The 17,301-nt window shown below is 37.1% G+C and overlaps 1 pseudogene; it reads left to right on the plus strand.

The window, feature by feature from the left end:
* The first annotated feature begins 1,343 nt into the window (after positions 1-1,343).
* Positions 1,344-1,762, plus strand: LOC111544458 (annotated as a pseudogene).
* The last annotated feature ends 15,539 nt before the right edge of the window (positions 1,763-17,301 follow it).

A 17,301-nucleotide genomic window follows, 5' to 3' on the forward strand; every position in this document is an offset into this window, starting at 1 on the left:
CATTAATAAGATTTATTTCCTTTTTTTTTGAGGGGAGATGGAAAGACATTGTTTAAAATATACTCTTAAATCTTACAAATGAGAAAATTGAAGTGGAATGTTTCCCTTTCTTAAAATGGAGTGCTCTTTCTTTTCTTTTTTTTTCTCTTCTTTTATTTTCTTTCTTTTTTTTTTTTTTTTTTTTTGATATGGAGTCTTGCTCTGTGGCCAGGCTGGAGTGTAATGGCCCAACCTCGGCTCACTGTAACTTCCAGTTCCGTGGTTCAAGTGATTCTCCTGCCTCAGCCTCCTGAGTAGTTGGGATTACAGACAAGTGCCACCATGCCCAGCTACTTTTTGTATTTTTAGTAGAGATGGGGTTTCACCATGTTGGCCAGGATGGTCTTAATCTCCTGACCTGGTGATCTGCCCGCTTTGGCCTCCCAAAGTGCTGGGATTATAGGCATGAGCTACTGTGCCTGGTCAAAATGGAGCTTTCTAAGTTTCACGGTGGCACAGCCCTTTGGCTATCCTGCCAAGATCAGTCCTAAAGTCTTATTCCAGTACTAAATTATAAAGTTTCCCAAAATGACCATGAACCCTGGAACATTTTTCCTTTTTCTTATTCCCTCCCTAATTAATAGATAGTTAATCCTGTTGCTTTATGTAGGATTAGCAATAATAACAGCAACAATAATAGATGTCTGCCATTATTACAATTTATTATTTCCATGGAAAAGCAGAATACTTGAGAAAATCACAAAATAGTCATAATGTATACTATTGTTTTATACTTTATAATATATGCAGTTTGGCTTACTCCTCAAAAACAATTACATAGACAGTGAATATTTTATTCTTCCAATGCTAATGAAATAGAAATAGGGGCTCGGAGAAGGTCAATAAGACATGCAAGGTTACTGTATTAGTCCGTTTTCACACTGCTCATAAAGACATACTCAAGACTGGGCAATCTACAAAAGAAAGGAGTTTGTTGGACTTACAGTTCCAAGTGGCTGCGGAGGCCTCACAATCATGGCAGAAGGTAAAAGGCATCTCTCATATGGTGGCAGACAAGAGAAGAGAGCTTGTGCAGGAAAACTCCCGCTTACGGTAACCATCAGATCTCGTGAGACTTACTCACTATCATGAGAACAACATGGGAAAGATCTTCCCCCATGATTCAATTACCTCCAACCGGATTCCTCCCACAACATATGGGAATTTGGGTGGGGACACAGCCCAACCATGTCATTTACATTGTCAGTAAATGGCAGAGTTAGATTAAAAATCTAGGCATCCCCTTTTTTTGTCCGACATCTTAGCAAGGCTGCGGTGTCCGCTGCTGCTCTTCGAGCTCGGCAATGCCACCAAAGGACGACAAGAAGAAGGAGGACGCGGGGAAGTCGGCCAAGAAAGACAAAGACCTGGTGAACAAATCCGGGGGCAAGGCCAAAAAGAAGAAGTGGTCCAAAGGCAAGGTTAGGGACAAGCTCACTAACAGTCTTGTTTGACAAAGCTACCTACGACAAACTCTGTAAGGAAGTTCCCAACTATAAACTTATAACCCCAGCTGTGGTCTCTGAGAGACTGAAGATTCGAGGCTCTGGCCAGGGCAGCCCTTCAGGAGCTCCTTAGTAAAGGACTTACCAAACTGGTTTCAAAGCACAGAGCTCAAGTAATTTACACCAGAAATTCCAAGGGCGGAGATGCTCCAGCTGCTGGTGAAGATGCATGAATAGGTCCAACCAACTGAACATTTGGAAAAATAAAACTTTATTAATTCAAAAAAAAAAAATCTAGGCATCTCTGCTCTGCTGCTGATTTGCAGGGGGTTCACGCTATCAAGTTCCCTAATTCTGAAGCTACATTCACTTTGAAAAGACAGGTGAGTCAAGTCTGAAATTCAGAAGCTCTGAATTCTTCTGAGTACTCCCAGCCTGATTTAGTATTCTAAGGCAATATGACATCATAGTTAAGGGCATGGGCCCCAGAGGCATCCAGACCTTGTTTTGCATCCATAATTCCTCCACTTGCTAGCTCAATGAGCTTGAGCAAGGTGGTTTCAGTCTTAGTTTTCTTCTCTGTAAATGGAGACTTTCATGAAACTTAAATGAGATAACAAATGCAAAATTCTTGGCCACAGTAAGTGTTGCATTAATCGTTGCTACTAGCATTTTACTTTATGCTGATTTCTCTTCTCCCACTAACACTCTGCAACTGTTAATATGTGTGTAAAAGTTTCTTAGAGGAAAGAAAATGAAAACACATATAGGTTTCATCACACACAAAAAACTGAACACACATGGAGACTTTTTCCTCCAGGGGCTTATATTCTACCTCTTGGAATTACTGCAAAGTCCCTTGAATCCAGACGTAACATAGCATTTCTTTGGACTGAATAAATAATACATCTTGCTTAGCCATGTGACTCCATTTTTTAATCTCTAGGTTTTTGCTCTAATAATAAATAAATTTAAAGCTTTACTAAAAAGCTGTACTGAATTCGATTATGAATTTTCTTGTTCAACAAATAGTTTAAATAGCATTATAATTATAAATGAGGTAGGAAGGCATTGCTTTGTGAAAATATTTAACATTATTCAAAAGGGATGGAAATCAATGTTCTAGGGCATTTTAGCTTTCAAACTTTAATCAACATGAATTTATAAGATTTTTAAAAATTATATAGTGTTACATTGATTCATAGAGGTTAGAGGATTCCTTTTTATTTATGGTTAGATCCATTCCCTTGAATGTATGCCAAAAACTAAATTATGATCATATTTGATTAATCATAGTTAACAATAAATACTTTGTTTTTTCCTTGGCTCCTTTTGATTTTATCATCCCCCCTATTTAGGGTTAAAACACAGTAGCAACAAATGTAAATGTGAGAAATTTGATCCTAATTCTAAGTGATTCATTCAGAGATACCCCAAACTTTTAATACATATTTTAGATGGTGATGACTTCATTAACAGACTTGTGTGCATAAATTCAGAATATTTCTGTATCTTTTAGCATGTTCTCAGTCACATGTAATAGAAAACTCAAAGTGGCTTAAATATTAAGGACATTGTTGGCTTGCATTGCTGAAAATTCAGAGATAAGGTGGGCTTCAGGGAGGTATTAATCCAGTGGTTCTGGCTGGGCTCCCCTACCGTTCTCTCAGCACTGCTCTATTCCACATATAATATGGTCCGTGGGATGGAACAGGATAGCTTCAGAATATACAAGTTCTACAACCAAAACTTACCACAGTCAAGAGAAGAAAATAAACTACCTTTCAGTACTCTTTCATAACAGAGAAAAAACTTCTTTCTGATTTGTCCAGTAACTCCCCTCTTCTTTAAATACTTTTGGTTAAAACTGGGTTGCATGTCCACTTGTGTACCAATACTTGATTCAGTGGGGCAGTGGAATCACAAAGGTCAGTTTTCCCCTGAGGTCCTTGGCTACATGAGAAAAGGGTGAGGAAAGAAACAAAATTGGGATTCCTTGTAAATGAAAAGAGAAGAACACATACTACTTTATAGGCAACCATCAGCATTCTCTATCTCTTTCCATATCTACCCATTCGTTTTTCTGAGGGGTATTAACTAAGTTAATTAAGTTTCTGAAACAGAAATACCCATTTTGACATGCCCTTGGAAGAAAAGTGCAAATGTTTTAAATATTAAATAAATTGGCTTGAGGTAAGCAATTCTTATACTGCTGGCAACAGACCACGTCGCAAGTCATGGACGAGATTAAATTTTAAGTTTAATGGCTGGGATAAGTACAAGTATAGGAAAACAGGTCTCTGAAAATATGTTTTATGCACATATAATGGTACCTATCACCCTTTAAAAACGTAAACCAGAAGATTTCATACAAACTAACATGAGAAAAGAAAAATGAGGTTTCTTATGAAAATCACACTGCTTTGGGATTAGGCATGCAGGTGTGATCCAGTATTAAGATTCCTATAATGCCAGTTACTACTATAATCCACAGATAAATTTCGGCCAGTGATCTGTCCAAAACCTAGTGACAAAACTTCTCTGGAAATGAGATTTTACTTACAAGAAGATTTACACACTACTGGTAATGTTTACTGTAATTTTACAAAACGCAAAATGAGGGATTTTCAGAGCTCTAATAAAACCAAAAGGAAAATATTTACTTTCTGGAAATGATGTTTTGGAAATTAGTGACTGTATCAAAGTAGAATTTTTTTTTATTTTATTTTAGAATTTCTTTTTGATTCACTGCCCCCGTAATTGTTCCAAACTGCTTGCAAATATGTGCCCCAAAGAAGCAATTGGGCATTTTTCTAAAACTAATTTAAGGCTGAAAAGTGATTAATTATTTATATTAATCAATTATTTCAGTATTCATAGAACAGATACTATATGCCTAGAAATAATTATAATACATACCTCCTGCCCTCAAAGAGTTTAAAATCTATTAGACAGAGTCAATCCAAAACTTAGGAAACAATTAGTAAAGAATAAAACATTGTATTTCATTAACTATTAAATTATGAATCAGGGCATATTGATGTAGAAAAGTCCAAATGAGGAAAATTGTGTGGTTTAGACAAATTACAGATGTCGTCATCACCACACCAACATCTATTAAACACTCATCATGGACCAGGTATATTCCATATCAATTAATCTCATAACAATGCTGTAAATTCTAATCATTGTCATCAATATTTTATAGACAAGGAAATTAAGGCTTCGAGCGATAAACTTGCTCAACGTCAAAAAGTTAATAAAAAGCAGGATTAGGTCGGGCACCCTGGCTCACTCCTTTGAGAGGCTGTGGAGGCAGATCACCTAAGATCAGGAGTTCGAGACCAGCCTAACCAACATGGCAAAATCCCGTCTCCATTACAAATACAAAAATTAGCTGGACGTGGTGGTGTGCACCTGTACCCCCAGCTACTTGGGAGGCTGAGGCAGGGAGAGTCACTTGAACCTGGGAGGCAGAGGTTGCAGTGAGCTGAGATCTCCCCAGTGCACTCCAGCCTGGGAGACAGAGCAAGACTCAATCTCAAAAAAAAAAAAAAAAAAAAAAAAAAAAAAAACAGGATTGGGAATTGAGCACATATAGTCAAATACTGGAATCTAGTTGCTTAGCTACTAAGGCATTTTGCCTTCAGGAGTAAGACAAATTTAGTAAGCACTTGCAGACTTAGCAGTCCTTAATCAAGAAGGAGATTGAAGGGCATTTTAGGAAGAAGGACCTATATAAGTAGTGAAAGCATAGTCACTGAAGTGCATGGTGTGTATTGAGGTCCTTAAAGAAATTGCCCAGACTGAATCTAAAGTATGGATAAGGTAGTCAGGGGAGAAAATATTGGAACAATCTAGTGGGGTTGGATTATAGAGGTTAATAAAAGCATTGAGGAGTTTTGTAAAACAATTTCTCAGTATAAAATAACTGTTCAAACTCTCTCATCTCCTCTCTTTCTCATCTTCAACTGCATTTTTAAACTCAAAGCACTTGAATCACTGGGGACCACCCAACATCTTTCCGATGTTTAGATTAAATTCAAAAGTGTAGATGTGTTCTTAATAGCTAAAAGGTTAATACTTTTCAAACCCTGGGTCAGACTACCTCAGGGAGAAAGCAAGAGATATTCTGATGACCTGGAAATCCCACTGGCCCCAGGTGGCTTCCCAGGACTGCTCCTTCACCTTCCATACATTTTGCAGTCTGGCATTGCCATGTCAGCTTGAAATGGAATGCAGACTTACACCATGTCAGAGTTGAAGTTCTCCTCATAAACTGAAATGGAAAGAGCTCCAAAACTGAAATAGTTTATACATACAAGTTTATAAACATGTGAGTAACCTCTAGGAGAAAAAAAAAAAAAAAAAAGGTCACTGTGATTGCCCCTGGGAAAGGTAGCTGGGAGGCTGGAGGACATGGGAAGAGAGGAACTGTATTTTTCCCTGTCACCTTGTACTTTTTCCATCCAGAAGGATATATATGCTTTATTGAGTGTTCAAAAATATGTATATTGTGAGTGAATTAGCTTTCTATTGAAGATTATGTTCAAGTTACCTCAAAATCTCCCAATTTTCAGGTGAAACACCTCTAGTTTATAGTTTATAATACCCTTGTCATTCTGGTTAAGTCTTCTCTGGTTTGTTGCAGTGGATCAAAAATGTTGGCACTGGAAAGTAGACATAGCATTATAGGTATTGTCTGTTTCAAAAGAGAATAGAACTGCACCATATCTCTTAGTTGCTATAACTTTATCTATGAAGCCTCAACATTTAATTAGTTGTTTTGGCAGCTACAAATCTCTGTTGACTCATATTGTGATTGCAGTCAACTGGAACCCCCAAGTTCCATTAAAGTTCATCTTCCCAACATGTGCTTCCAATTAGATTTTTGAACTTTAGATCTATCCCTGTTAAATCTCATTGTATTTTTTTGATAATAGTCATCTACCTGTCACTGATCCACCCAACTCTATTGTTGGATTTCTTACTTTGTCTTCCAGAATACTGTGAAAAGATTATTGGATTCTTTGCTGAAATCAAAATAAACTAACATGTACTTGGATGGATTTTATTGGATGTAGATGGGTTATATGAAAAATCTCTGTGTGTATATACATGTGCACATGTATGCATGTACATATTAATATGTGCTTTCTTTGGAGGTGGATATATAGTTTTCACTGGATTTTCAGAAATTTTCCTGAAATAAAAAGATTTAAAATCATTAATGTAGTCAATTCTATTGAGTTATAATATATTTAAAATTCTCTTTTTGAAATATCCACTGATTCTTATTTACTGAGTGCCTACTTTGTGCCAGGACTGCTTTAGATATCATGGATCCAGATGTGAACAAAATAGACCAAGCTTCTGCCCTCACTGAGCCTACATTCTAGTTAGGAAGAACACTAGGTCATTACGACCAAGATGAATAGGAAAATATATAGTATGTTTTATAGTGATAAGTGCTAAAGAGCAAAAACAAAGCAGAGCAACATGTATGAGATGGCTTCCTCGATGAGAAGTTGACATGTAAAGACCTCGAAGAACTAAGGTGACTTGAGGGAAGAAGATCCCAGGCAACAGTAAGGGCAAAGCACCCTGATAGCAAAATTCTTACCCTACCCAACAAGCAGCAAACCTGTGTCAGAGTAAGCTAAAGGGAAGCAGGTAGAGATGAGTTATGACAGGATGTGGTTAGAGGAGCCAAAATGGTTTTCCACTGGGGATGGTATTGCCATCTCCAGTGCATTTGGAAGTATATTGGGAGCATTTTTTTCATTGTTACATGAATATGGGGTTCTACAGGCACTTGGGGCAAACAGGGATATTAAAAATCTTACAACCTGAGGGACATTTTCACATTAAAACTCTTGTCCAAAATGTAAACAACATCCTCATTGAGAGACTTAACAACTTAAGCCATCATTTAAACCCTGGATTTTACTCTGAATGAGATGGGAAGCCATTACCGGCCTTCATACAGAAGAATGAATGGTCTAACTTTATTTTTTGAGACTCAGTCTAGCCATTGTGTCAGATATTAGGGAGACCAAGATACAAGCACAAAGTACAGTTAAGAGGCCATCACCATCATCCATGCAAGAGACGGTGATGGCTAATGACACCTTCCTACCAGGTTGGTAGGAAGGAGATGGTAATTGATAGATTCTGCATAAATACTTAAGGTAGAGTCAATAAGTATTAGAAGTATTGGAAGTGGAGTGTGAGAGAGAGAGAAGTAGAGAATGAATCCAAGATTTGTGGCCTGTATAATTGGAAAGACAGAATTATCATTTGTTGCCATGATTGAACACACGGGGAGAAAAGATTTGGTTGAAGTGGAGGGATTAGGTGGAAAAACCACATCAGACAGCTACTTAGATTAATAGACAGATTTAAGTGTATAAGGATATGCATTGTATATAGATACAGTTGTAGAGAGATGAGGATATGGATATGGGTATTGACATGGTCAAAAATATAGATATAGAGATACATAAATGTGGAAATAATTCTAAAAGAAACCAAAAGTATTGTATCAGCTATCTCTAGTTTTTTAGGTCATTGATGATTTTTTTTCTTATATGTTTTCTAAATTATTTACATTAAACATGTCTTAATTTAGTGAAATGTATGCTTTATTTTGAATACCTTCTATTCAATACTACTTCATAAAGCTCACTTGTAACAGAACTCTAATTTAATTTTTCTTTTTACTAGGCTCTCTCTTTCTCCAACTCCTTACTCATCAGCTACCAACCGACTCCTCACTTTATTGGGGGATGATGCTGCTTTGGGAGATTTCAGATTTCAGCCTTACTCTACTATAGTCATTATAACCATGTAATACATTTCCAGACCCCCAGGATTTTCATTCCAAAGAGAAACAATGGAATTGTTAGCAGCTGGACGCTCTTTGAAAGAGCAAGCTGCACATATTTATTAGAGCTTTGGGGGATTGTAGGAGGAGAGAAAGAATTGTCACTTGGGTCCCCTTTGCTGGCAGCACCTCAAAGGTTACCAAGTGAGAACAGCAGTGCCCAGCTGCCCTAAAAAGCCGAAGAGAGTGAAATGTAAAACTTGAATTGCCTCTCTCTTCTCATTATGTATTATTTGTCAATCATGGATAAAAGGTGGTTTTTGCCCTCCAGCTGTTAGCCCTGGGATACGCGTATCACTCAGTGGTGCCACTTTCTTGTGGAACATTGCAAGAAAAATCAATGATTGTACATTTATTTGAAAGGAAAGGTGGGCTTTTTCCCTCATTTTAAAATGTTTTTATTTTAACCTGATGGTTTAAGCTAAGAAGGCAAAAGTCACTTGGGGAAAAAAAAAATAGACTTTGTTCTCATGGTGATGGACAACTTTAATGCCTATTAGAACACATATGAGGAACTTCTTCCTTCTTCCTACTTGGCCAAAATATCTGAAATTTACTAGATTACTGCAGCTTAGTGGGAGAGGGATATTGTACTGCTTTACCAAGTACTGACCTTGCCAATGAGCAATAAAAGGCATCCTATCACTCAGTGTGAAACACAGACCTTAAAAATAGATTCATTTTGATGCCCACTTTCTACTTATTTTACAAGATTAAAGCACATTGCCCTCGTGTACATTTTATTCATGTAATATAGAAAGTGCTTTCAAATATTTTTAGCACCATTTTAGGATGAATAACTTTTTATGGTACTATGAAGGGAAGACATAAAGCTCAGGTATATTTTAAGTTCATATAATAAATATACATTAAGCCATATTGCACATGTCTTTCTGTATAATGTTCCTAAACAAAACACCAAAGCGTCATGTAAATTATTCAAGCACATTCATATTGAAAGTTCTTCAGTATCTATTTATTTCTAAGTTTGCACCTTCGGTTTCCATAAAGAAGAAAATCCCAGTAGAGGCAATTTGAACTTTTCTTAAGATTTATTGAACCAGGAAAGTGTAGCAAAAGCATTGCTAGTCACAGCTTTTATTGTTTTATAAGCTAAATACCATTCACAAAACAATTAGAAACTGTGATAAATGTATGTTTTATACAGGTAAATCAAAATGCTAACATAATTGATTACCTGCAATAAAACAGAGCCTGTTGAAGTAAGATAGAACATTTTCTCCCTCTTGTTTTCATCTTTCTTTGTCTCATAATTCCAGCTAGGAACAGAAGATGATGTCAGTTTTAAAAATTCAACAGTGGAAGCCCCAGCAAGGCAAGCTTCCCTCTTGAACAATAATTTACATGGAAATGTGAGGTGACTGTATCTGTTATAAATTTTACAGAACATAGGTTTGAACAGTCAGCACAGTTTCATAGTTTCGACCCACTTATTTCCTCAAGCCTCTTAATTTCCATGGGCAGGTTGGGCATCCTGCTGTACACTCAGGATCAGTTGGAAATAAAACCACAGAGAGCCCCGGTGGAAGGCACAGAGCTGCCCAGGCTTCCGGCCAGCGCTGTGCGAGGCCATGACATTTCATGTGGTTTCCATCTGAAGCTACGAAGGACTGGGGTTTGTCTGTCTGTACCTATGAATGTATGCATCTGGGCCTCCACCTCGGCTGGTTATGATTTATGCCTAACTCACTCCAGGCTCCATGGAAATGAACTTTGGTGAACTTGGTACAAGTTCAACATTGTAACCAAACCTAAAATTCCACGAGTTTTGTCTGGGATTCAATTTCAAAATGAGAACATATCTTTCCAAGGTACATGCTTCCAGCTATTGTTGATTATTTGGTCTCAATATCTGTTAATTTTAATATTGTGCATTCCTGTATAACTAGAATAACTTAAGATAATTGAAACTTACAGGACTAGCCCTGTGAGGTGGGGTAGTTGTAGAACATCCTAGATTTCAAAGCATGTTCCATAAAGGAACTTGCAAATAATGAGGATTCTGTGGTGGTCCTTGGCAACGAACATTTAATAGTTGCTTATAACTGTCCTCTTTTTCTCTCCATACCTCTACCTCATCCCTAACCCACCCTATCAAAAATGAGATGAAAAATCAGCCAGACTGAACGGTTGCTGCTCCTTTGTTGATTCTGACTTCCCAACTTTCTGCCTTTATTTTTCGGTCTTTTACCTGGAATAGCTTCTCTCCTTTTGCCATATGCATATAACCGCGCTAATTGTAAGGCCCAGTTTACAGCTTCTTCATCCAGGGAGGCTTTCCTGACTCTGTTAATTGGAAATAACCTTTTATCTGTATTTTCATAACTGTATGCAGTGGCATAATCATCATGGTGTGTGTGTGTGTGTGTGTGTGTGTGTGTGTGTGTGTGTATATATATATGAAATCTCCCACCCTAGGTCATAGGATACTTAAGGGCAGGACTAATGAATCTTACTATCATTCAGTTGTTAGAAAGATGACTTAGTCAATTTATACTTATTGAAAGAAGAATGAATGAATCAATAAATGAATGTTCATTGTATTCAAATATAAAGTAATAGGATAACTTGAACATATCCTTTAAGTCCTCAAAGAGAAAAATGCAGTGAAAGATAGTATTTAAGGAAGAAAGATATTTTCAGAGCCCTTATTGCTCTTGTGTATTGTCTAGTTAATGCTAACCTCACCACCACTGTCAGTCCTAGAAGCGCAAGCATTTCATTGTCCTCATTCACTGCTACATCCCCAGCCCCCAGCATAGTAATTGGCACATAACAGACCCTGAATACATGTTTGCTGAATGAATTACATAGGGAATTTTTAAAGCAAAGACTCTTTATAGACAGGGAAATTTTTGAGGCATTACAAGAAGATAAGATAATGCAAACAAAACAAAACCTAAAGCATCCTAAGTCCAATCACTAAAAATAGTCTCCAAATTTCTCTGTGTCTGACCTTGTCTGAGCCTCCTTGAGCTCTGAGTTCTCCCCTGTACAATGTCAAGCCAGGGAGGCAGCCATAAGTGATAATCTATGTAAACTCAACCACTCTCTCATTACCCCAGAGTAGATTGTAAAAACTGATACTGCCTCTTGAGAGTTCTTTTGGAGAGCACTCTCTACTTTCAAAGTAGCTTCCAAACTTGATAAGATCCAAATCTTTGGAGGAAAGATTAACATCGAACCCAGTGGGGATTTTTAATCACATTTAAACAAGATAAGGCATTATCGGAGTGAAAATTAATCCACACTTCCACGCTATGTTATTTGTGCAACTTGACCCATGGAAATTCATTTAACTAATTATCTGGTCCTTTTCATGTCATAGGCTTTACAGTCGTGACATCTAAATATCTTTAAATTTATGAGTATTCAAATGGGTCTTGATTATGAGAGCTAAACATTTTATTATTATTTCTTGCTTCATAAAGTAAGTAAAACAATCAAACTCCTAAAGGGAGTATATCAGAATCACATTTCCAATTAGAACTGTAGTTTTATAACATCAGGTACCCAAAGCTGACAACACAAACAAATTCATTCAGTTCTACATTCAAAATGTAATATCAGCTGGAAGAAATCTACACAAAATTACATAGTATCCTACCTTTGTTCATAAAGAGATGAAGAATGGTTGGTGCATATTTTAATGAATTTTGTAAAACAACTAATCTCTCGCTTAAAATTCCTTACATTTCCAGACAGTTCTTGTGACTTTTGATGGCATCAGATCCTATTTAAAAATAGACAAAAACTTTATTTATACTGCAAACTATTCACATCTCTTTCCACAAATGATTTAAAATGAATTCTCATTGACATTTCATTAGAAAAAGAATAGGAAGGATTATCTTCACTTAGCAAATTATATTTACCTAGTTAATGGAAATGAAAATTATAAATATGATGATAGGAAAAGGAGCTTAAGATTTTCTAATACTTCAAATACCTTAATTTGATAAGCATTATTCATATATTAACGACTCAGCCAGGAAACATTTCTCAACCACTAATATGAAATGAGGAAAGCATAGCACAAAGTGGTTTGTATACAGTTTCATGCAAATTATTGCAGGTGAATTACTGATTATTTTTATTTACTTATTATAAAGAAAGGCAATTCCAAAAGATTTATCTGTTAACTGGGCTTGATACTGTTCATAATTATAATTATAATAGCTATCAAATTCTGTAAAGTTGTTTTAAAAGCATATTAATATCACATTCTAAATTAAACTTCATTTTTACTATATCAAGCGCTAACAGGTGACAGTATAAACAAATTCATTTAGTTCAACCATTTATTTTACTTTAAAATGTTATAATATAATTCCAACACTGCATGTGATATGCATTTTAGTAAACTACTCATAGGATGAATTCTAATCTCCAAATACAAACTATAATTACCTACATAATTGCATTTCTGAGTTGGACGAGTGCAGTAAAAGTAAAATAGCTTCAGAATTCTGATGAGAAAAGCCTTCACTCACTTCCCTCAATATTTTAGGTCTTTTTTTTTTTTTTTTTTTCTTTAATGAGACAGGGTCTCTCTCTGTCAGGGTTGTCAAGGACGCAGTGAGCTATGACCAGGCCACTGTACTCCCGACCTCCTAGGTTCAAGTGATCCTCCCACCTCATCCCCAGAAGTAACTAGGACTACAGGTGCACAACACAACCCCTAGCAAATTTTTATATTTTTTGTAGAGATAGGGTTTTGCCATGTTGCCCAGGCTGGTCTCAAACTCTTAGACTCAGCAATCCGCCTACCTCGGCCTCACAAAGGGCTAGGATTATAGGCATGAGCCACCATGCCCAGTTAACAGTTTAGGTCATTCTTAACTTTCTTTGAAAACACAAAATGGCTAATTTAATGATGAGTTCAAATATACTCATATCTTCTAAAATGTTACATTAGTCAATACATGACAACTACTCACAAAATCAGCATTTCTTCTCTACGTTCATTTACTAATAGAAATGTGATGAATAGGGACATAATGAAGCTGGAAACCATCATTCTCAGCAAACTAACACAAGAACAGAAAACCAAACACTGTGTGTTCACACTCATAAGTGGGAGTTGAACAATGAGAACACATGAACACAGGGAGGGGAACATCACACACCAGGGTCTGTTGGGTGATGGGGGGCTAGGGGAGGGATAGCATTAGGAGAAATACTTAATATAGATGACGGGTTGATGAGTGCAGCAAACCACCATGGGACATGTATACCTATGTAACAAACCTGCATGTTCTGCACATGTACTCCAGAACTTAAAGTATAATAACAAAAAAAGGGAGCTCTAATAAACAACATAAAACTGAAGAAAAAAAAGAGAAAGAAATGTGATGAATAGGCCAAAACTATGTTATCACATATTCCGTTTTTTGGAAATCAAAACAAACCTATGATGTTGGTGGGGCAGGTGTTTTCCCTTCATGTTAAATATGAGAAATCTAAGACATAGACAGCCTGAGCTCCTCAAGATCACATAGGTGGTAAAAACAAGACACAGAGAGCTAGATTAGAAGCAAAGGATCTGTCAGCAAAAAATTAATGAAATATTATGCATTTAGGTCAGCCAGAACTACTACCTCCATTTTCAAAATTATTTTCCAAGAACTCTGACTTGCTTTCTATGGATCATCCTAATTTGTTCTGCTGGTACTTATATGGCAGCATGTCCTCCACATCTGACCAGTTTATTCCAATTAGATTTCTATTTTCCATTGTCTTCAGATTCAAGTGCTGGCATATCCTTACATAGTTCTTTTTAGGATGTCAATCAAAGGTCCTACAACTCTTCCTTTTGAAGCAGTTTGTACCTGAGAGAAATCAGAAAGCCAGAAATAAAATTCTAGTAGGTCAAAAACATGTTCTAGGAAGAAACTTGCTTTGTATATAGTCATTCAACAAACATTCACTTGATTTTTACCATATATCTGACAATGGCTGAGGACATTACTCCCTAGCCAACAGATAACTACAGTATACCATGGTATGTGCTCTAATAGAAGCAAAACGTTACAGAGCTCCCAGGAGGGGGTTAGAAAACACTGAGGGGGTTAGGGAAGGCTAATAGAGAAGAGAACAATTGAGACAGCCATCAGAAGATGAAAAGGAATCAGCAAGTAATTCGAGCAAAGAAGAGGGCTGGCCGGCCTGGTGTGGCACTGATATGGATCTGACCCCCTCTGGTAGAATGAGATAGGTCCCACAGAGCAGCAATTTAGGATAGGTCAGATGGCTTATAAATCCAAATTTTATGCCATATTAAAAACTTGCCTTGTTCCTGAGGTAAAGGTAAGCCACTGAGGGTTTTTAAGTTGCAGTGTGCTTAGACTTGCATTTTAGAACGATCTTTCTGGTGGCATATAATGAAAGGGAGACGGAGACTGTAGATAATTTGAGGACCTTTTTATGCTCCCATTGTGAGACGATGAAATTCTCGACTTTTGTGGTGGCAGGGGCAAAAAGGAGGAGATAAAGAGACAACAAATATTTGAAAAATAGACTCATCTTATGCCTTGATGAGGAAAGTGAGTCAGCAAGGATTCCAAGGTCTCCAGCCTGGCATTTGTGAGTGCCGACAGCATCAGCAGAGAGAGAGAAAGAACTCAGGAGCTGGTCTGAGACAAGACACTGAGTTGTGTTACAGCACTATGATCAAGTTTGCTTGTGTCCAGATTGTTCTTCCAAGTCAATATTACAGCTGAAATTTTTTAAAAAGAAAAAGTTACCTCTTAGAGACCTGTCAAGAGTGTAAATTACTTGAACACTAAGTCTGTGGGCTGTCTGTTCTGAGTCTGGCTTCAGTGTCTCTATGTACTCCATTTCTAGAATATTAGTAGGCACCAGAGAAAGAATCCACTGTTATCTTCCAAATCAGCATCTTGGCCTCACGGGAAAAGAGCCCACCCAGCAGGTTCTTAATTGCCTGTATAGCTAACCATTCAAATATCTTTGCTGTCTTCTCTTTTTTTGAATGGCATGACTCATCAGACCACCAGGTAAAAAGCCCCAGGTCAGCAACCCAGCAGCCAGGGAGTGCATACAGAATGGTTCTTAAAGTCTCTCATTTCACGTTTTTGTAGGTTTGTTCTTGCTGAGCAGAAAGCAACTTTTACATAGTCCAGATTTATTGAGATACCACAAGTCTCACTCAGTTGAGATTAAACCTAATATGAAAACACAAATTGGTTTTCCATGCTAAGAAAACCAAAGTTATTGACATTTCCTCAGAGCCCAATATTTCATCACGTGGACTAAAGCCTCTGTCTTAGTGGTAGGTCATATGTCAACAGGAGAGTTGTTTATTTTTTTAACCATGTGTCACATGACCCAACTACATCATCGTAGTAATTTTCTGGAATGAACCAGACAACTAGGACCCTCTTTCAAACACAAATCCTGAGAGAAGGTCAAATTGGCAGCTGTTGTGTTTTTCTGAATGGGCTGTTGTAATTTAAATGTCTCATTCCACGGGGAGCTAAGGAAAGTGACATAACCCAGAAGAAGCTCGGAAGTGAGAGTGTTTGTGGGGGTGGCTGCCCTCCCATCCTGAGTTTCTGGAGTCAATGAATGTGTTTCGGGAGTACTAGATACTCAGGGCAAGCTTCTTGGGAGGTTTCTTTAAATGGAAAAGAGAAGTTAGGCTGCAAGTAGGTGGATATGATGGCAGACTGTTCTTAATATTGTCTTCCTCAGAAAGTAATTTTAAGTAACTAATTATAGATGTCTGTTATGTTACATTCTCTATTGTGAGAAAAGAGGAAGTTGGACATCTTGAACCAAATCCGTAATACAATGAATGGAGGGTGCTTAGACAGCAGTAACAGGCAAAGATCAAGCTGATTCTAGTAAACTGCTTTAACTCAGCCAAGAAGAATATCACTAAGCACTCCCTAATTTCTTTCTTTTCTTTTTTGTTCTTTTTTTTTTTTTAAGGAGAGATTGTTATAAAGGACGTAAACCGGACATGCAAACTATCACTTCAATATGGTGGTCAAATTTTCTCATGAAGTGTGGATTTTAATTTTTATCCTAAAATTTCAATCTTTAAATTGTACACTGAACCAGTTTTTCTATACACTAAATGGTATCAGTCATCTAGCATTCAAGAATGCCTAATACATTTCGACTTAGAATTTGGCTTGATGTATCATACTGCAAGTGACACAATGCTATATTAAAACTCTTAAGACATAACTGGTTTTTTTTTTTTTTTTGAGACGGAGTCTTGCTCTGTCACCCAGGCTGGAGTGCAGTGGCATGACTCAACTCACTGCAATCTCCGCCTCCCGGGTTTAAGTGATTTTCCTGCTTCAGACTCCCAATTAGTTTGGATTACAGGTGACCGCCACCATACCCAGCTAATTTTTTTGGCATTTTTAGTAGAGACAGTGTTTTACCATGTTGGCCAGGCTGGCCTTGAACTCCTGACCTAAAGTCATCTGCCCGCCTTTGCCTCCCAAAGTACTAGGATTATAGGCGTGAGCCACTGCACCCCGCCAGGTATAACTCTTAATACTGGCTGAATACTCAAGGCAGGATGTTTACTATTTATTATTAATCGTTTTGAAGAAAACTAATTAGCATGATCTTTTGGTTGGGTTAAGAGCATGTTGCAAATTCATATTTTATTAATTACATTGAACAGTAGTGTGTACAATAAATATCTTGGATATTTTCTAGTTAGTTTAAGACTTCTACTTATGAGGTTAAGATTGCTATTAAAGCTAACATTTACGATAGGATCATGGTAAGATTAAGGAAGTTTTTAAAGACTCTGTCTGTGTAAAAGCATAAAGTTATTGAGTGAAAGGGTCTGATGATCATGGTATAAAGTCATTTGCCATATTCCACACCTTACCATGAACTCTGAGTTTATGTTTCAAGTGATAC

Source organism: Piliocolobus tephrosceles, chromosome 4, assembly GCF_002776525.5.
Source record: "Piliocolobus tephrosceles isolate RC106 chromosome 4, ASM277652v3, whole genome shotgun sequence".
Lineage (NCBI taxonomy): Eukaryota > Metazoa > Chordata > Mammalia > Primates > Cercopithecidae > Piliocolobus > Piliocolobus tephrosceles.